Source organism: Anarrhichthys ocellatus, unplaced genomic scaffold (genome assembly GCF_004355925.1).
Source record: "Anarrhichthys ocellatus isolate YVR2014 unplaced genomic scaffold, GSC_Weel_1.0 scaffold16, whole genome shotgun sequence".
NCBI lineage: Eukaryota > Metazoa > Chordata > Actinopteri > Perciformes > Anarhichadidae > Anarrhichthys > Anarrhichthys ocellatus.
The window spans coordinates 2,476,102-2,497,774 of record NW_022280046.1 but is presented as its reverse complement, the minus strand read 5'-3'; the positions used below and the strand labels follow the sequence as shown (position 1 = coordinate 2,497,774).

Here is a 21,673-nt window from a genome sequence, read left to right as displayed (position 1 = left end):
AAATTTGACAATGCATGTTTGTGTAAAATTGTGCCAAGGCATGCAACAGGAGGAAATTATTCATCATTGTTTCCCTGAGTCACACACTGAAATGAATTTGTCGGCAATACAGTTACAGCACTACCATGTATTTACTACACTACACTGTTGTGGTTTGGAAACATTACTTTTACAGCTTGTTTAATCAAAATACTCTGCAGTTGGCAAAATCAGGGATTATTTTCTGGCGTTAGAGATTTTAAAATGTGTGTATGATAAGCCTTTGATTTGCCACACCAGACTCCAGTGCACAGACAATGTTGCCATGACACTACTAGTCAACTGCCCAGCATCAGTTACATCATTAATCCTGTTTATTTAGGTCATTTGTCTACCCATTAGAAAAACATGATATCGCAAATGAAAAACATAATATCACAAATGAAAAGACAGTGGTAAGCAAGCCTTCCCTCGTGTGATCAATTACCTTGCCTTATTGTGGGAAACAACACAGACAGACAACACTCTCAGATGTTTTTTCCTGCTTTGCTCTTGCAGAGTAAATTTTCATTTCAGCTGGCAGGTGTTTTTTGTGAAGTCACATTGTTTCAGTGACAAAGAAAGAGCTCGCCGCATGAAAGTGGAAGCACAAGCTGTTTCACGATGTTCAACTTAAGCAAAAAGCTAAAAAAAATGAAAGCAAAAGATAGTTCATTTATGGTACTATTTTGTCTGTTTACAGTTAAGGTCTCATGTTTATCGTTTGGTACCACCCTGGCTTACACAAAATTATAATCTTCTATAATCTGAATACCGCTAAAGATTAAATATATATATATATATATATATATATATTTTAATTGCAATGGCTAAAGTGCTTTACAGAGAAGGTTTGTTCGTGTTTATTGTAACCTTCCAAGTCATTTTGGATAAACATTACAGATATTTTGTTGTGGTTAACACCTTCCAAGCTGCCTTTTTGACACACCGGAGGGGATTGTTTTGACTGGATGACACCTTAATTATACCCCTGCGCGTTGTATAAAGATTGTTTTCATGTACTCACCTTCAAAATTGCCTGTCTGAGGAAAATGTGTATCTGAGGTGTTTCCACCTAACAATAACAAGGTATAATATTTGATTCATTGAGCTTTGTCTCACACAAATTACCGTTCAAAGTGACTACAATTGCTCCTTGTTGTGTGATGCAAATTAAGATGTAAGGAATATGCATTCCACGGGTTGTTTTAATGCCGGAGATCTAAATCATGGCAGATGAAGCAGTTAGCAGCCTCAAAGTGGAGCTGTGACAGAGAGCCCTGGCAATTTGTCAACCCTGGGTGAGCAGGAAATCTGCCAAAAAGCCTCATTGCTTTTCCTCATGCTCAAGTGATGATGAACTCCCATGAAGTATTAGCGCTCGCAGTGTGTGTTTATCACATTTGTCAGCATGTGTGTAAATGGGAACTTTAAAGGCGGTATTTTTCTCTCAGTGGCATTTTGCACCAGTGTTGCACCCCGATCCTTCAGAAGTTCATCTTTTTTATGTTTTCCGTTGGGATGGGACTTCAAATTCAACCAAAAAAATACCTCATTAGCAACCAAAAGATTAAACCTCAAAGTGATGGAAAATCACTTGCTAATTTACAGCACTTGATTGCCAGTTTACCAGGCTCTGTAATTGAACACCCGGACACTGATGATTAATCTCGCCTCCACTTTGTTGTACATTGCTTTTATGTTACTGGTGTGGTGCTGTTCAATGTGTTTTTCTCTTAGATGTTGGATTTCCTAATGATAAAGAAAAACTTTACTTAAAGCACTTGATATTCCCATGATGGCGGTGTGAATTCACATTCTGATCACAGGAGGTGGGGGCTGGAGGATGTGCGAGAGTGTGTGGATCTTTGTTCAAGACAGCCGTTCGGACTTGGTGTGTGGAACGCTGTACGTGTTTGCATACTGTCGCCCAGTGATTGCCTATTCACTGAGTGTGGGTGTGTGTTTATGGACAGTTTACTTTACAAGTCGCTCTTGTGAGTTTCTCCAAGTGGCAAAGGCATCATTAACTATTTATGTTCCCTGGAGTTACTCTCTTCTCCTCCCCATTATCTTTTATCCCCCCCCCCCGATCCATCTCCTCCCCTCTCCTCCAACACAGTCTAACTCGTGACAAAAGAATATTGAGAATCTCCCTGGACGTCCTTTCTTCCAACATGTGCTGTCAGCTGGAATAAGTAGATTCTCTTCACTCTAGATTTGACTCCTTTTACTTTTTTCAGCACTTTTTTGAAAGGACTGTAAAACTCTTCAGGACATTGTGAGAATAATCGTGTGCCACCTTTGACCTCACCATATACGATCAGCAGCAGCTTACACGCACCATTAAATTCAGTTGGATTACCCATCCATCTTTTGGGTCAGAGTGGTTAGAGAACATCTTGCGATGGGATCACACCAGCAGTGGCGCCAAATTGAGCCAGGGGTGAAAAGTGGGGGGTGCTATCCAGCGTGCAGTGGCAAAAAAGTCGACTTTCATTTTGATTCAAACTGCACACCTGTAAAGTTTCATGACTGTATCTTATGCAACTGCAAAGCTATCGCACTGACAAAAATCTGTCCACAGACAGACAGAAATAGAAACAGCTGGCAAAGTACTCAAAAGTTCCTGCTACAGAGGGTGTCTCCGGGATCACATTTTTGCCACGATGACTCACACACAGACCTACAAGGGGAATAACTATCGCGGCTGGTAGATACACCAGTAGATCTCAGTGTGCTATATTAAATCCTGTGCAGAAAGGTGATATATTGTAGTCATATTATACACAAAAGTGGAGGTGAACAAATTGTTTGGTAAGAGTAAAGCTACTTTAATTTTTCAGTTAATAAAAACATATGTTTTGTGCTCCAATGTTGTTGAGGACTTTAACCTGTTGATCAAACTGATCACAAAATACTCAGCTTTTAATTTTTTTCGAGAAATCAGGTTGCTGCAAAACATGTACATTAAACCTCCAATATGACAAATAACCGACTGCCAATGCGAATGTTATGTTGGCCGTTTGTCCATCATGATTCCATACTATACTGACAAATAGAGAGAAGTCATGCCAACATATTCAGTAAATGTGTCCTTTAATCTTTAAATCTAGATTATGAAATTACCTGCCATCACATCACTTCCAACCAATTACAAATGAAGTAGGAATAATTTATGTGAGTGATAGCATTTAAAATATGTCCTTTAGTTGTCATACATTCCCATGCCCAGTCAGCGTCTGTACCTTAGTTGCACAGCACAATCAGCACACTTAAGCAAAGGGCTCTTTTATTGGCTATTTTCTCTCTCGCCCTCGTCGGCTGTATTTGATCTAATCCAAACTAATCAAATTATTTTGCATGTAATTGCAGGCTGTTAACCCTAGCCGCTGGAAAAACACACAGACATTTGTGCGCACACAGAGTCATGAATATTCACGTATACAATCACATGTGCGCACACAGATACACAGACACTCACACACGTACATTGCATTGGACCTGCCCTGAGCCAACTGTAAAGTCATGGCGTGTTTGTCATGCGATGGGCTCCCAGTGGAATCAGTAATTCCCTGCCTCATTAGCCGTGGAGAGAGTGGTGTAACAGGTCGGAAAAGGGTTCTCGGCTACTCCTTATTCAACATGCAAATGAAAACACCGTTTCCTCCTGAACAAATTAACAGGCTTTTCAAAAGATAAACTGCCCCAGCTGTATTGTAATTTTAACTAAACCCCCCGAGGGCAGTGTTGCTGATGAATGCAAATTAATTTCTAATATCTGAGAGTGCGAAGGTATGAGTACGAGGTTCTTCTTACCGTGCCAGCGCAAACAGTCAGCAAGAGTGGTGTGTTTATTCAGAGGTTTAGCATGTTCAGTGTTGGGGCTATAAATAAAGAAGGACATTCAAGATGAGGCCGGTTTGGAGTTCCTCAGACATGATGCAGTGCTTCGTGTCAGCTTAGTCCGATCCTTAACAGAGTTCAGGATCACAGGTGGTGGGCTTTGCCTGTTTGTTACTGCCCGTTGTTTGGCGAAATATCAGCAGGAGAAAAGGTTGGAATAAAGATGTTCTCCTCAGTGTATTAGCCTTATCTCAACCTCACCCCTCTGTGAATTCGTTCTTGTTGAAAGGTCACCCAAGATTTCTTTTCCATTTATATTTCTGTTCTTATCTGTACTTTTCCTTGCTCTCTCTCTCTCTCTCTCTCTCTCTCTCTCTCTCTCTCTCTCTCTCATACTCTTGCTTTGACATGTTTTTCCTCTTTGTGCTGAAACATTAGCAAAAGAATCCCTTTGTTTTTCTAGATTTAAATATCAGGAAGACTCTTGCCCTAAATTCAAAGTAAATACTGATTCAATGTACCCGGCCCTTCTGTAACCATATCCACCTTTCAGTTGTTGTTGTTTTTTTAATTTTTTTTAAGCTAGCCTGCTCACCAGTGTTTACTTTGAAAACCCAGCTTTTCCTCATCCATTTATAATAAGTAATTAGTCATTTGAGGCCTGGGGAGACGGTTCACTATTTAGATATTACTCTCTATTGGGCCTTGCCACCAGTTGCCCACAGCAAGTGATTTTAATCCTTGTATCTTCTACCATAATGTTTTCCCATCACTTTCCTCCACTTGAAACTGATGAATTTATTGGACACTGAAAGCCCAGAATGTTGGCTGTCTTCCGTTTTTCGTTGCTCTGTCCATCTGCCTTTGGAAAAGGCTACAAGTCCCCGAGGGAATTTCGTGATCCCACAGCCTGGAAAAGGGCTGCACGAACGCCATTCCGACTGACACATGCCTCTGAGACTTTGACTATCGACAGGGTCAGAGGTCGCTTCGGGTTTTCTCTCTGGTCGCTTTGAACTTGTGAAAATCTTGCAGGCCTTTTATAAGGGCAGCAGAGGGAATGAATGGAGCTGGAGTGGGGTCTGCCCAAGAGAGTGGTACTCCATATCTGGGCTAGTGATAGAAGTATAGAAAATGTGTGGTAGGTACTGTAGGGAAGTGTATCAGATGTTTCAACATGTATCAAGACACATAGTCCACCATCTGACATGAAAACAACACAGATCATGTTGTAATGATTTGATACACTGAATCAAAGCTGAATTTACACCACAGACTGTATATAAGAAGTGCACGTAGTTACCCTGATGTCCCCCATTGGTTTGTGTGCTACGGTTTTGAAGCATCGAGTTCCTCTGAGGTAATAGATGAAGTAGGAGCAGTAGGGTCATTCTATCAATCAGACTTCTTTTTGCAACCAGAGGAGTCTTCCTTGATTGCTATTGGAGAGAATGCAAGTTTAAGGCACTTCCAGCATTGGCTTCACTTGTTAGGAGGTTTCTGACACAATTTCACACAAAATGTTGTTCTAATCTGTGATTGTGCATCGATGTAGCCACATTTCTGGCTCTGTTATTGGCATTTGGATATGTGTTGTTTAATAGATAATACTATAGCTGTACAGTTAAGTTATTCTCGCAAAAATGTGTCTCACATTTCTCAAAATATATTAGATTTAAATATGCATAGTTTTCTACACATACAAATAAATAATGTGTGTTGCACCAAGAATTGTTCTTCTTCGTCATTAATCTGCTGCATTCTGAATCAGATGCAGATGGGGAAAACAACTTCATTGCTGCGACAAAAGGGAGTATCAGAAAAAGCAAGAAAATACCCCAAATCAATCAGAGATGTTTCTCAGATATATAAGCAAGACCGAATAACTCTTCACTTTATTAAGGCTAGACATAATCCAGAATAGAACATCAAAAAAGTCCCAAAGATCTTAAACCTCTTTCATATTGGTTGTGAGATCCTCACTGTTTTCATGAACTCTCCACATTACTTTTGGAAGCCAAAATGCCGACTCTGGGCCATTAGATAATTGCGCATGATGGTTCCTGACTAGTTAAATTTGAGCTCCTCATCATTGAACCCAAGATAGAATATCAATGACTTTGGTGCCTAAACTACAGCTTGGTAGCTATGACTCATCGTCTTAAAAATAATGAGGTGCTCACATTTAATTGTCCGTCAGAATAGACACACTTTTAACTTCAGATATGCACATGGAAGCAAAGAATCATGCTTGAAGCTGTAACTTAAGAGCAGACGAAAACTAAAGTAGAGACAAGTGAACCTGGAAGTTGGTAGATACTTTGGCTGTCAATACATGAACAAAACTCACAACAGTAGATGTTGAGAAAGTGACTCTTCAGCCCCGATGCTAGTTTGTTATTCCAGCCATAATCAAGTGTGTATTTCAGCAAGTCATTACACATTAAACTGAAGCAGAGTTGACAGTGACCACTTTGATTGATTGATAAATCGAGACACTGCCAATGTGCTTAACACTCATAAAATAACCACAAATAATGAACGCTTGCTCTCAGGCCACAACCATTACCAATAGTTTGTGGCGTATACTGTGCAGATTGGATTGACATCCAGTGTTTGATGCACAGTCCATTACGTTCTGAATGGACTGTGCAGCTTATATGATAGCACAGCAACGTTGACATCTAAAAACCTTGACCCCGACGATCTGGATTGCAGTTGAGAATTTTCTCACAGTTTTGTTGAAGCCAAAAGGAAAACTGCTCTCTACAATAAAACAGAAATCTACTGGGGCACCAACGAGAGGAGATTGTCGTGAGGGATTTTTTTATTTTTTTTTGTAACAACTGCTGCAAATCCTTTACTTATCCCGCTGTTGTTAACATCTCCAGGCAACACTTCTACTCCAACTTCTGGATCATTCTGAACTCCAGCTCCTGCAATCTGAGTTGAAGATGATATATGTAGGGCTGGAGGGGTTGACAAACAGGGTGGGATTATGTAGTGAAGCAGTCCTGGCAGAATAAGCTCTGCTGGCTAACTGTGGGTTGGTCGCTCTCTCTCTCTCTCACAGTCACAAGCTTGGCCTTCTAATCACTTGTTTATCCTGCATGTTTCTCATAAGGATTTACTTTGATTAGTTTGATCCCACAGACGTGACAGCTATAACACAAACTCAAAGGCATGCAAATTTGAATGTGGACTTGAGGCAAAGAAATAAAGAGAGAGGGAGAAATGATTCAATGCTGTGGTTGTCATATGTCGGGGAGCCTGGTTAAGAAACTGCCACCAAGACAAACCAAATGCTCCTACTCCACAAAGATTGAAAAAGTCAAAAAAAACAATAAAGAAGGGTTCAGAGATTAAGTGCAACCTGACCCGCCAGATGCTGCTTTTCCATCAAGAAGATCCTTCAGTGCCGTTCATTGCTCTTCTTTCAATGAAGAGATACTATCCAGTTGTGATACAACAGATGCTACTGCAGCACCTACGCTAACCTCTTTAGTGGCGGCCATTGTTGTTTTAAACAAACAGTTACCTCTCTGCGTCGTGTCACATCACACACACCTAAGCCCTGTCCGTAGCTGCCAGTAGCTCCTAACAGGACGCTGATTGGTCCGTGCTCTGGCATTCCGAACGCAAATACGCATTACTTGAAGCCTGACGTGATGGATTTTCATGTGATTTTAGTCATATTTCTAGCGTGTGATCTCGTGACCGACCAGAATCCAGCTGCCTTGCACGGTAAGACGAAGTGTAGAGGACAAAAAATAAGGGATGCAAACAGCATTATGTTGCTATGACTCAAAATACTCAAAGTAAAAACATGTTTTTTGTCTCTAAATTTGCAAGGATCTGTTTGTGCAGTTGGCCTGGTGTTATCTGTGCAAGCCTGCTACCTCTGTGCCTGTTGACTGAGAGTTATTTTTTTCCCAAGTGCTTGTTGTGATTTCTCCCTTCTTGCTCTCTCAAAATAGTCGGTCACTGTAATTGCGTAGATTAAATGTCTTTTAAAGGTGAATAACAAAATACACATGGTCATGGTCACATAATCATACTAGAGACAATATTGCAATGGGATCACCACAACAGCCGTGACACCAAATCGGACCAGTTAGGGGCCAATGGCCCCCTTCTCCATGAATTACCCCCTACACTGATCTTCAAAATCAGCCTTCGTTTTGATCTCAACTACACACATGTAAAGTTTTGTGACAGCATCTTGCACGGTTTCGACACTATTGCAGTGAAGACATCTGTCCACAAACAGACAAATCACAACATCCGGCAAAGTACTCAAAACCGCCTCTGTGGTAGTTCCTGCTGTGTCTCCAATACCATGATGCGTCTGGTAGGCACAGTGGCGTTTTGAGTAACGTGCTAATATCAGCATGCTAACAGGCTCACGATTACAACGCTAACATACTGATGTTTAGAAGGTATAATATTTAGCTTGTTCACCATCTTTTTAGTTTGAAAGTGTCTTAAAGTGTCTCAGTGTGTGACTGTGTGGGTCCTTGACAGTTTTTTTCTGTCAGGAGCCACATCCTCCTTATCCATGCATTAGGACAAACATTTAAAAAATACAGCTAGCAGATAAACACAGGCAGAAAAAGTATCAATCTAAGTTGGCCTTATAATAATCTGCTTTTTCAAATGATTAAACATGGGTTTTCACTCATATGTGATAACCGGTGTGCTTAATTTGATCTGCTTTTTCTGAAGCCAGTCAGATTGTGAGATTGTGAGATTGTATATGCAGTACATGCTTGGCTGACCAAGAGCAATGCCTTCGGCCAAAGTGGTTTAAAGTGTCTCGGTGCCTGAAGGAAACTTTGGTTTCTTACAGCGGCAGTCTCGTTCCTGGTTTCATACATTTCAAAACACTTTCTTGGCTTTGGAAATGATAGTTACAGAATGTTAAAATTCACCTTCTGCACCTCCAAAAATATTGCTCTTTTATGTGTTTTTCTGACATTCCCAGAAAAGGTCTCCTTCCCAGACACAAGCACAAATACAGACTTCGAGGCAGTGACAAGAAAAGCAAAAGGCAGTGACAAAGACCTAGAAAGACTAACAGAGAAAAAATGAACTGACAAACTGACAAGAGTCTGGGATCCTGGGGAGAATCATTAGACTGATATAATATTGAGCATGCAGCTTGGAGCAGTGCCTTTGGCTGGGCTTTAAGCTGTGTAGTGTTGGTCAGTCGGGCTGTGGCTGGTTGGGAGGTCAGCCATTGATCTGCAGATATAAGCTGGTACTTTGGGCGCAAGCCTTCATCATCCCGTGGCGCTATCACCACTATGGGTGGATAAGCTTGATCTGCTCAGGGGTTTGCATGGGTGTGTGTGTGTGTGTGTTTGTACACTGATTAGCAGAAAGATGCAAGCGACTGTGTGTCCACATATGTCTACAGATGTGGTTCTGTTTGTGTGTGTGATGCATGAGATCTGTAAGATTCTTTTTTTTCTGTCACTGGACTGAAATAATAAAACCATCAGTCACCATCAGTATTTTGCATCCATTATTTACTGGTTAATTGGTGTTTGCGTGTTCTCTAAACATTATTATTAGCTTAGACAGAGCAACATTAAATCATATCTAAAAGACAACTGAAACATGAGAATAAACCTCACTAGATATAAATATTTGAACAGAGATGGTGATTAACTGACAGGGGGAAGCTGCGTTTACAGTACCGCAGTTCATGTCTTTTAATCCTGGTGTTGAACTGACACTAATTAGTCTGGGACATTTTGGCTGGAATTTATGGTCTCTTATTTGAAAAACTTGAATTGTCTGGTTTCTTTTTGAGTAATGTTAACGTCTGGTGTCCTCGAAAAGTGACATAGAGTTTCTCCTGTTCACTGCCATTCAACTTAATGACTCCGCTGCATAGCTGCCTCTTTAAATTTGATTTAGTGACTCTAACAATGAGCGTCAATCCATCATTTTGTTCAATCCACATTAGCCTTAAACACCTAAATAAAGATAAAAAATGCGTCCACTAATATGATAGAGTGGATATTTAAGCACCGGCTTAATTACTTTTGTAAGTATGATGCAACTTTTTCATGGGCGAAAAGGTTAAAGATCTTGGGTAGGGTAAAGGTACTGTACCTGGTGCAGTAAATAAACAAAGTGTATCGACTGCATGCTATCAGATGTGCATTCCACTGCACATGGACTAGCTCAATTAAACATTGCTCCATATTGCTACCAGTGCTCAAAAACTCACACACAGGACACAACACAATAATAATAATAATCAGTGTCAGATAAGAGTAAATGTTGATGTTAAAAATATCGAAGACCGAAGGCTTTTTTGACTCTATTATCCACTTTAGATTAGTTACAGAGGATAATTTCCAGTGGAGACTGAAATACTCATTAACAGGGCCCAGAAGGTGATGCAACTATCCCTTGTATCGTGGATAAGATCAAGTTGGGAACTAATTTAACAAGAGATTTCTTAGAATCACTTCCTGTAAATTAGGATTAATCACTGCTTTATATGCCGGTGATTTGATAAATGTAGGTCAGACCTTATTTGCTATAGATGAACTGATCTCCGTATGTTGTGCTCCTGAATTTCTCATCATTGTATGCAGAACTTCCCTATTCAGTAGGTGGATCTAACCTCATTAAAGACAGCCTGTTGTTCATGTAATATCAAGGGGCCTTCAGTATGATTCATCTTCATACAAATAGATAAGCCAGCAAACAAACAATCAAATTCTATAATGGAAGCTTAAGATTGTCTTGTTCTTTTTTTAATTAACTAGACATTGAACTGTTTTATAATCATTGGGATTTACTGCATTTAAACAGAGACTCTATACAGTGATATTGTATTAGACAATAAGAAATACATAAGCTGTTCCTCTTAATTGTGATCGGTGACAGTTTCTGTGTATGTAACTAAGGTAAATCTTGTAAAATCAGATAGATGGAGGAAATGATTCCCTAGTTTTCCCTATTTGACATCATTAGCATTTTGAATTGGTAAATACGTCTTTTTTGATTTGAAGAGATAGAGACCATGAATACATTACTTAGACAACAATTCTACTTATAATGCTGCCCGCTTCAGAGATGAACAAGTACAGGATGTAAATAGTAAAGAAAATCCACTATTTGTTCTATTGTATTACAGTGATTTCTGCTTTTATGCAGATGATAGTTAAGTTTTCAGTATACTGTATGGATGACAACACTTTTATGTCTCCTCATTTTCAAATCTAATGAAACAGAAACGGGGCCTCAACTCTGGAGTGTGTTTCGCACAACAGTCTTTCAGCCCCCTACTGTCATCTGTGTCAGGCACTTTGGCTTCAAATGTAGCTGCACAAACCTGCATTGTGCAGATGTACATTTTCAGTTTGCACTTCTTTTGTTTCACCACTTATGTAAAGATTTGCAAAGTCCTGGATGACCATTTCACCCTGTTCCCTCTCAAGTTGGCCATTTTCTGGCCCACAACATTGGTGACTGGAGGAGATCTGGCAGCGTCACTCCACTTTTCTCAGTACAGACGAGCTGTGTTTTGGCCCAGAGGACTCACTCTCATTCCCTTTGTCTCGATCTCTTGACATACAAATTGACACAAAACACATCAAATCCCTTCTATTTCCACTTGCTTTTGCTTTAGTGGCTGCACAGGGTTTTTTTCAAAATAGTAAAGTCAAAAATAACATTCCTGGCTAAAGATGGCATGAAAAGAGTAAAAGCGTGTATTCATTTAATATTCCGTGCAGAGCCACAGCTCCGCTGCAGTTAACCTCGTGCTTACAAAGTTCACTCACCTTCAACTATTTTGTTGGCCTTCGTCTCCTCACCCACCATCTCATCCAAATTGTAAGTTATTCTCCTTTTTTATCCTCAGAAGTTGAGCGAGACTAACTCGTTATTTTTTAGGTGTGTTTGCAGGTTTCAAGATTGTTTCCACTGAATAGATGAATGAGTGAAAAAAGGCATGGTGAAAGTTGTAGATGTGTTTGACTGTATGTATGCAAGTACACACCTACACCATGTGTCAGAGAAGAAAATTACAGGCCTGTCTCGGCCACTTCCTGCTGGTTAGTGTCAAGGCTTGAAAGAGAGTGAAATGAGCAACAGGAAGCAGAAATGCGCCCTTACTGACAGAGCGGCCAGCTGAGGCTTCAATTTGTTGCTATGTGTTCTTTTCTTCTGCTGGATGACTAATGAAAGACTTCTTCAAGCATGGACGTTTTCAACATTGGCTGCAGGGTATTTGACTGCTCGGTGCTTAGCTAAGTGCTACTTACAAGACTCAAGGGCATGTTTCAGTGTGTATAAGAGAAAAACATGACTCAAAATCTGACGATATGTTTAGCATGGCTTCCTGGATGATGCTAAAAGATGACCTCATATCATCAGTGATTCCCATTTCGGCACAAATTGCCTTTTTAGAAGTCATTTAGATGTCCTTTCTTTATATCTTGAATACATTGCATTATGTGCTTTTCTGCTTTGACATTCCTGAAAACATAGAGCAGGCCTGCTAACAGGATTTGTGTAGCCACCCGTGCGTTTACGGCTGTAATTCTTACAGCTGTGGAATTTGTAACGCAAATTTTCTGCAGTTTAAGCTCTCTAAATGAAGCTGTGCTTTTTATTTGCCTTTCTTTATCTCACTTTAACACTTGAACTTACGTTTGGTTCATATCAAAAAAACAGTTGACAGGGACAGGGCGAAATAACATTACAAGTTATTTTTAGTACGTGTGTAACCCATTCAGAACATTAAGATGGCAGCAAACAACTATTTACAATGTAAAGATATAGTGGATTCATGTCTACCGTAGCAGAGAATGAAGTCACTCTCCCTCTGTGTGTGTTGTTATTCGGGCCTTGTTTACATAGCCGCTCTGCAATACGCTCATACGGTTGTAACAGCTGACAACACCATTTTGACCGATGGCGTTAGGTTACCACTGTTTGCTCTGTCAGCACTGTTGTGTGCACCGTTAGCACTGGAAGCACTGTTAGCCCCGGGCTCAGCTGTCGCCATGTTGAGAGCCGTGTGGAGGCAAAAGAAATTCTCTGAATTCTGTATTTAGCACCTTTAAAGCGCGATACAGCCAGACCGTGTATAATATGTGTCAGACTTCCCTAAAGGAACACAACCAAATGTGAAAACACAGCAGAGTTTGTTTGAATCACTACAAACAGGCTATGCATGAAAGCAACCATGATTTTACGCATTCATGTACTATGACAATCCTACAGTCTGACAGTCCTACGTTTCTGAAATCATGCAGCCATTATATTTGACCCATTGCTTTATAGTTTTTGTTCACATCAAGGTGGCTCAGGACTGAATGAGCACTTGTCCTTGTCCACTCTTTCATTGCTCGTCCCCTGGCACGCAGTGTTTGAATGTGGTTCGGGAGGAACAGACCCGGCATTGTCAGTCCACGAGGCTCAATGCAGACAAGCTGTGTTGTGGCCCAAGGGAGTCGTGCGGACACACACACACACAAACACACAAACAGAGACAGCAGCCCAAGGGAGTCCTCTATGAAGGGATCAGTGTAAACATCTAGTGGCAGTCGAGGTGTTGGTGGCCTTGTGAAGTGGAAGCGGTGCTCAGGACATGGTGCTTGCTGATAAGCGCTACCAGCAGAGAGGAGAGAAGTGAATTGGTCATCCCTGTTAAAACACCAGCAACCACCCATTCCCCCGGTGCCATATTACTGCAGCAGCACTCTAGGGGGAAGCTTACTCCTGCAGGGAAAGTAAAAAGTGCACTTATGGTGCAACTTGAGCTTGTGTTTTTATATGTGTACACATAGGACTATAAAGTCAATCGCAGAGTATCAAACTGCTCTGTAGGTCAGGGGTTGGTGGGTCAAATAAAATGAGCATGTCTCCACCAGAAAAACAAAAGCATTGGTCGTTTTTGTCAATCTCCTAAGAATACCTATGTGTACATTTTCTTGACAATTGGCTTCTTGTGGTCGGGCAAATAATGACTGCTGAGGCGAAAGTAGCGAGATGCCACGAAAAAAGATCTGCGTGGATGTTACCAAATGTCTCTCTTTGACACACTTTTGTCTCCTACCATGAGTCTTCTTTATTTTTTTGGGGGGGGTTATTAGATCGCGATAGTGAAAAGAATACAGGAAATGAAGGAGACAGCATGCCACTAAGGTCCCTGCCCAGACTTCAGCTATGGGACCTTGCAATTCATGGTCAGCATCTTAATCCGTACGCCACTTGGTTGTCCCAGTCTCTCACTAACATTAATGAAGTTGTCTAAATCTAACCAATCCTTAACCATAGAGGTGGCATATCAGGAAAATAGTCGCATGCATTTTGAATGGCACAGACAAACCATGTTCTTCACGATTTCGATTCTAAATAAAAAATCGATCTAAATGAACTTTAGAATTCAACCTTCTACGTCGAAAAGCAGGGTGGGCGATTCTTCCAGCAAACAATAGTTGTTTTCTGGTATATTAATGCTCTGAATGGTACAGCTCCTTCATTATAGGATAGCAGGCAACACAGGCCTGATCCGCAGCCAGAGAAAATGGACATGTCAAAAGTTGAAAAACGTTAACTTTATGCAAATCAGAGCAAACTTTGCATGATTTATAGCGGTGATTTACCAAAAAAAAACTGACAGGAATTCATGAAATGTTGTCTTACCATCTGTGCTTCAAAAATCTCCGTGAATAATGAGGGATTATTTTGTATTTCTCAAAGATGGAGGGCTGCTGGGCACAAAGTCTCAGATTGTTAGAGAAAGTGGTTGGTTGCTTGTTTACACAATGCAAGAATACTGTGTATGCTTGTAAGCATAGAAACTAATAGCAATAGTCCTATTGTGAACAAATATTTGTTCTCTAGGATTAAAATTAAATTCTAAAATGATGAATAAAGCTGCACGAAGGCCTGTGTTTATGTTTTGATGAAAAGAAATAAAGAAAGCATGTTTTCTCACCATATCAATTGATAGAGTTTTTCTGTGTGTATGAGACGGCCAGAAGTCCACGGTCAGCTTGTATATAAGCCCTTAATTTCACCCTGCCCGCTCCTTTGGTGATGTAAGGCATGCACTCTCCAGCGAGTGCAAAGTAAGCCACTCTCTGAGGCCTCTCTGAAACGCACACCATGAACAGTGCATGATGAAACCATTTTGTAAGGATAGAGTTGTCTTGCAAGGTTGTTAACAGAGTAAAAAATATGTTATTGAGTTTAGTTTATCACAGTTTACCATCTGCCTTGCGGTGGGGTCAGACTTGTCTCGACAGTTATTTTTCTGTTCAGTTGATTTAAACTCTTACATTTGGCATTTGCAAATCCACAGCTACAGGATGTGTCAAAGAAATCCACAAAGTTACTGGTGATAGCCTCCCTTCACGCTGGTAATTATTTTTATATCAGTACTTCCACAGTATGTTAGGTTTAGAAATTAGGCATTGCACTGACTCCAAGACTTTTGACAAGCTCCAAAAACAGATATGTACACCTAGTCTACTTTTACACAAACACATAGTGATGAGAAAGCTATGTTTTCCTTTATAGAGCCACCGAGTCTCAGATCTCTGATCAGGGCCCTGAGGGAGAAAAATACACCAAGTTAGAGAGGACGGGGTGATGAGGGACAGACGGTCTCAGACATGGGGGAAGAAGATCTTTAGAATGTATACCTTTCGTGCTACTGAAAAAAAAGCTACATTTTGCAAAATACAAAAGAAATCAAATTTAAATATCTGTATCTGTAAATTCCCATATGATTTTTTAGATTTAGCCTGTGAGAAGAGCAATAGGGTTGCATTTTACTCAAACACAAACCCTCAAACCAACACCCTCCCCCACCCCCCCACCCCCTTTTTAGCGGGTTTTTTTGTATCCTTTTGTAACAAAAGAAAAGCGCAGCAGCCAGCAGAGATTATCTGTTGTGTTTCTATCCAAGCCTACATCAAAGTCAATTATTCTACCCCTAAATCATCCCTCTATCTTCTCTTTGATTACCCCTCTTTTTCTCTGTTGCCATCACAATCTTTACTTTCCTCATTTTCTTTCACATACTTGCGCGCGCACACACACACACAAACACATTTCAAACCCTGCCAGATGTAGTGGCTTTTCCCCGTCTCCGGTATGTAGTGGAGCCTGCTGTGCCCACTGGTCCACATAATGAAGTGCAAATGGGGCTAATGTACTGGTTGACATGGCAGTTTTTACAGATCAGGCCTGAATTGATTCACCTGCGATGGCAGCTCTGCATTTTCCAATAATTCTGAGGAGGGTGCAGACATTTCAGACAGATGCTTTATTTTGTCCCTTCATGATGGCCAAGATGTATGTCAACATAACCTTGAGACTGTGAAAGAAACTGAGATGGAATTATATTATTTTAGTGTTTGGGTTTTCTCAGCGAGAGGCAATTCTCTGACACTTTGCAAACATTTTGTGGTACAATTGTGACAGTTTTTAGACAGATATTGTCTGAAATGTTGGGTTACCGGGATGGCTGACATCTTTCTTGTCACATTGCCGAAACTCCCGTGGCTCTGCACAAATGTCACAACACTGACAAATACAACAACACATGACATCTAGACCAAGAATATGTGTCAACCGCTGCCACGGCCCACTCAGCTCACTCACACCAGCGGGAAGCATTTAATCAATTACATCAGGACTATCGATTGTCCCTAACGTCAGGAAGGCTGAATGATATACTGTAACATTTGACCCCTGATCGTGATCACCTGCATCACCTGACCACACATCTGCAGGCTCAAACCGACAGTACATCACTCACAGATGAAGTCCGGAAAGAACCGGAATTTAGTACCTTCTCAGCAACCCTGGGTCCCAGTGCACATTAATGCAGCGCACTTCATCAGTCCTAGCTGGCTTTTGTGTTTGTCCCCAGCATGTCACAAACCTTCAAAACCTTCCACAACAGTGTATTCATACAATTTATGATCTAATTAGAGAGCATAATGAATAGTCAACCATTTGTAACGATCGTGATTAAAATGTTTCAGTGATTGCCAAAGATTAATTGTTTCAGTAATGGCTTCAGATTGATGTAATTTGCATACATATGGCAATTATGAATTTTTGTTCTTCATCTCCTTGATGCGCATGCTGCAAACGCTGTTTTCTGACAGTACTGTATATGTGTCTCAAAGTTATTTCCAACTAAAACTTTCAATGAAAAATATCCAAACTATAAGATGAATTCAGTTCAAAGTACCTCATTCTTTCATAATATCAATAATATGGACATACAGAATAATTTCATCATGCTGACAGACACTGATATGTCTTTATGTCAACAATTGTCAACATATGTGACAGATGAGTGCAGAGCCAAGGCTGTAATTCAGCACAGCATTGCTTTTAGCTAAATACTAACATCAGCCTGCTAACAAGCTTACACGGAGAATGCTAGCATGTTGATGTTTAGAAAACACAATGTCTACCATGTTCACCATCTTGGTTTCGCACGTCAACATGCTACATGTCTGGAAACTATAAATGTTTAAAATGGGCCAATTGATCCTTTGATATATTCACAGAATGAATAACGATGATTGTCTGTAGTAAGTTTCATGGCAATCCATCCAACAGTAGTCAGGATATTTGACTCATAACCACAGATGTCAAGTATATGGTGGTGCAGGTTAAGTCAGAGAATCACCAAAGTCATGAAGCTTCATCCTCTATGGACCGTGAAAGTCTGTACAAAATGTATTGTGCAGACAAAATTGTGGATCGACCAACTGATGGACAGACAGACCAACGATGCCAGGGCTGGCCTTGTACCCTGAATAAGCAACTGTGTAGGGCCCCGCAAATCTGTTTTTTATATATTTTTTAATAAAATCTTATAAAGAAGAAGTTGCATGGAGACAAAAATCCAATCAATGGCAGTGGAAGTCGATATTTGATATAAATTAGCTGATAGGAAATAAGCAGCATATGCAAGGGAGAGAGAAATATAAAGGATAGCTAATAATGTATCAGTAACGCTTGCCTAAGCTCACGACAGCTGCAGGTGGATTCAAGATCGATATTCCTGCAGGCGCCCTGCAGCGATGCGGCCACTGGTGCTGATTGCACCCCCTCTAGACAGCTGGTTTCAGAAGCGTCCCCGAGGCGGCTCTCTGTCTGTTGTTGACGGAGCGTGTTGCACAGAGCCGATTGAGTTGGCTAATATAACTAGCAGACACTTTATGTGAATTATAGATATGACATAATTATGTGGGTTAATTTATTATAACGGCTAAAACACAGCCAAAAATATTTGATCCATGTAGCTGGACAAGAAAGTAGGAGATAACATCAAATACCTGTTGTCCATATACATTTCGATGTTTCCCTGATTCCATGTTAAGCTACTTTACGTAAAACACAACAATTCCATACTATAAAAATAACTCTCTATATATCGATTGTAATAATATCTGGTTGGCAAGTTGGAGTTTTTATTAGGTTTTATAGCATTGTTCAGGCTCAATTCATGCAGTCAATAATTAATGACAATTACTTTTTTGTTCATTTTTAGGTAGGCAAAGTGAATGAATGGTTGTCTTCTGCTTTATGTGATCGCAATAATCTTGAAACAAAATATAATACGATCCTACCGCATTCTCATAACTGTTTTATGGATTTACAATGACACAGTTCAGCAGTTTTAATGGTTTCTTGTCTGTGTATGTGTACAAGCAAAAACACACACAAAGCAAGGAGGCCACCCCCAAAGAAAGTCTTGCCTAGGCCCCCCTGTTGTCTAACGCCAGACCTTAATATTGCCATCTATTGCCATGTCGCTAATATGTCTGAAAAGCAAATGTGTGCCATTAAAATATTTGCCTTGTCACGAGTTGATTTGAAAGCATCACCCTCTATACCTTCCTTCATCTGTTGGTCTTCCTCAGGTGCTTCCTTATTGGAACCAAGGGTCAGCTCAGGTTGTCATTTTTAATGTTGGGCTGGGTAAATGAAACTTACTTCACTGCTCACTGCAGTGCTACTATATGTGGATTTTTGGCACAAGCTCAACTACTTCCAAGTTGGATGGAGAAATGGAAAAAGTCTCAAGTTGTTAATAAAGTTGGTCTTTACACTTCGAGCAACATCGGAAGTGCAAAGAACAACTTTATTGCCAGACCAGCGTGTTTCAGCTTGTGGCTACTGTATGTGCCCAGTCACATCAGTGTTAATCTGTGTAACCCTTTCTACAGCAGGTTTACCAACTTGCCATAATCTGTCTCACTACATCCTCAGATTATACTGCTTGGCCCCCTTCTGCATCCATCCAAATATTGGATCAGTCCTGGATCATCCGTCCGGCCCAACAAATCCAATGCAAAGTCTAATTTTTATCCCCCGCATGCAACCTTGTGTCAAATAGGTTTTACTGGAAGCAGTGTCTGCATGTGTTTGCCCTATCCCCTATTTAACTGGCACGGCTTCCATTCAAATGGCAGCCACAGGGATCAAGTCTCTGTCTGCTACAACATGACCTCATTTCTTCAGCTAATCTACAGCAGCAGTAGTAGTGAGTTCCTGAAATCCAGCATTAAAGCGACTGAAACATTGACATTTTTTTGTACACTGCTTGGCGTACATTTTGGCAATTATGAAAAACAAAAAAAGGAAACCCATGACACATATTTCATATTCGTGTTAATCCTGAAATCCTGTGCTTGCGCTGCAAATCCAGCAACTCAAATGAGGGTTGAAATGTCCTACATGTAGGACGGCAGATTGGTGATGTTCTTGAATTTCACATCTTGAGTCTTGCGTGGTGACGAGAGGCGGGCTGCGATTTACTGGAGGTGACTTGCTCTTGGCCATAGTGGGTGTTGCGCTTTCACACCCCTCAATGTCATCATCCCGTCGGCCTGCTTTGTACACAGTCGCTGCACACACACACACACACACACACACACAGAGCTCTTTGTCATTTCAGTCAATACTCACCCACATCCAGCCTGTTTCTTTAATTAGAATAGCAGCATGTACCATTTGTTGCCATTTTCTTTGACAGTTTTTTGTTTTTTTTAATAATTGTTGAAAAAAGCTTGTATATGACGTGACATGAGGAGCTAAAGAAATGAGCAATGACTGCTCTAAGCTATTGGCTTTGGTAAATTTCACTTTTTATGAGTCACCATTTCCTTTCCTTTTCTCATCAGCTTCCCCTGCTTCCAGTTTTTAAGTAAATAATGCCTTAATTACATCTCACCCTTTCCATGATAACTTATGCATGTGTTGCATTCTGCTCCAAACCAGCAGCCATGCATTATGCAGAACTGGGCACCACATTAGTGCTATCTCATCATAGTGTGATTATTACAGCACTCTTGAGGCTGTTGCTTACAAAATTATGTTTTAAGGATTCCATTAGCCTCGTTTGTATGTGTTCAATAAAATGTGGTTGATGTTAAATCCATTTGTTCTTATTTTAATGTGATGACACTTCTCTGAAACCCACGAATGAAGTAGGAATTCGTTTTTCAGCCATGACAAGGAGTGTTTTTATTCATTTCCTCAAAGTCATATATTGCACTATTCATGATGTTCACTGTTCAGCTCATGCACAACAGTTCTCATGCGGTGAGTGAAAAACACTCAGCAGGCTCATCAGTGTGACTGTACAGTAGATTATACTGATGCCTCTGCTCAAAACACCAAGAGTCCAAATTATGCTTTTTTTATTTTTTATTTTTTTTATTGACAGCAAAATAGTGATTTCCTCAGAGATGTATTCAAGATGTACTTTATGAAACCTTGCCCACTTTTTGAAATGGAATGTTCCTTTCCTCACACAATCTCAGGGGCTTCTTTGAATTCGACTCAAATTCATTTCTCAGTGCTCCTGCCCATGTGATTGCTCTTGATCTGTCATGGATTCGTTCATGTCATGAGGCTGTGGCCAGCTCGCATTTTGAACCTCTTCTCATTTGAAGTCAACTGCTCTCCTCTGACAGTTATTTCTTCTTCTTTTTTTTAAAGGGCGGGAGTTTGTTCCCCGACCTCAGGTCCAAGCTCCATATGTCAGCCATCTGTCTGCTTTTCCCTTTAATTAAAAAAAAAAGACGCCGAAAGATATGTTAGACGAGGCATCGCCATGCCTGGTGTGTTCTTCAGGCATTCAGAAATGGATGAAGAGAGTATTTGGCTGACGGCAATCAGCTCCTGTACTCTGTCCTCTGAGTGAAAAGCAAAGCAAAGTCTGTGCTTTTCTCGGACAGTACAGAGAGCTTCTTGCATAGCTACCTGATTATAAACGTGTCTAGTGTTTGGTGACAGTCAGCATCTCCTCAATTAAGTAGCACTCAATATAATCAACTGGAGGTTCAAATGACTAAGAGGCACTTCAAGTAGTACTCCCTTTGATCCTCTTTGTCCCTTGATAGATGGGTAGCTTTTAACCCTTCACAGCTCCGAAACCCCGTCTGGTTTGGATCACACAGATATTGATCTGTAAATGATGGTGAGATGATAGGCGGTCTTTGGCACAAAGACGGAAAATTGATATTTCACAAGGGTAAACTGAAGGAGTGGATAAGCCTCATGCAAGGCAACAGCCCTTTACCAGCAACATCCTGAGGAAATTAGAGGGTGTGGGTGAAATTTAGGTGATGATAGCCTGCTTGATTATGTCACAATATGCTCCCTCAATCCTCCTTTTTCCTGAGTAAAAAGTGAGAATATGTTTTCGACTCAGATTCCATTTTGAACAAGTTGAGAAAAGTACCACGGGCTGTATTTATGGCTTGGAGACAATGCAGTATTTTTTGCATAG

At 40.6% G+C, this 21,673-nt stretch overlaps 1 protein-coding gene across 2 annotated transcripts in view; it reads left to right on the top strand.

The window, feature by feature from the left end:
* Positions 1-21,673, top strand: part of LOC116387973 (transmembrane protein 132C) — a 127,836-nt gene that overhangs the window by 42,662 nt on the left and 63,501 nt on the right. The window lies entirely within an intron of this gene.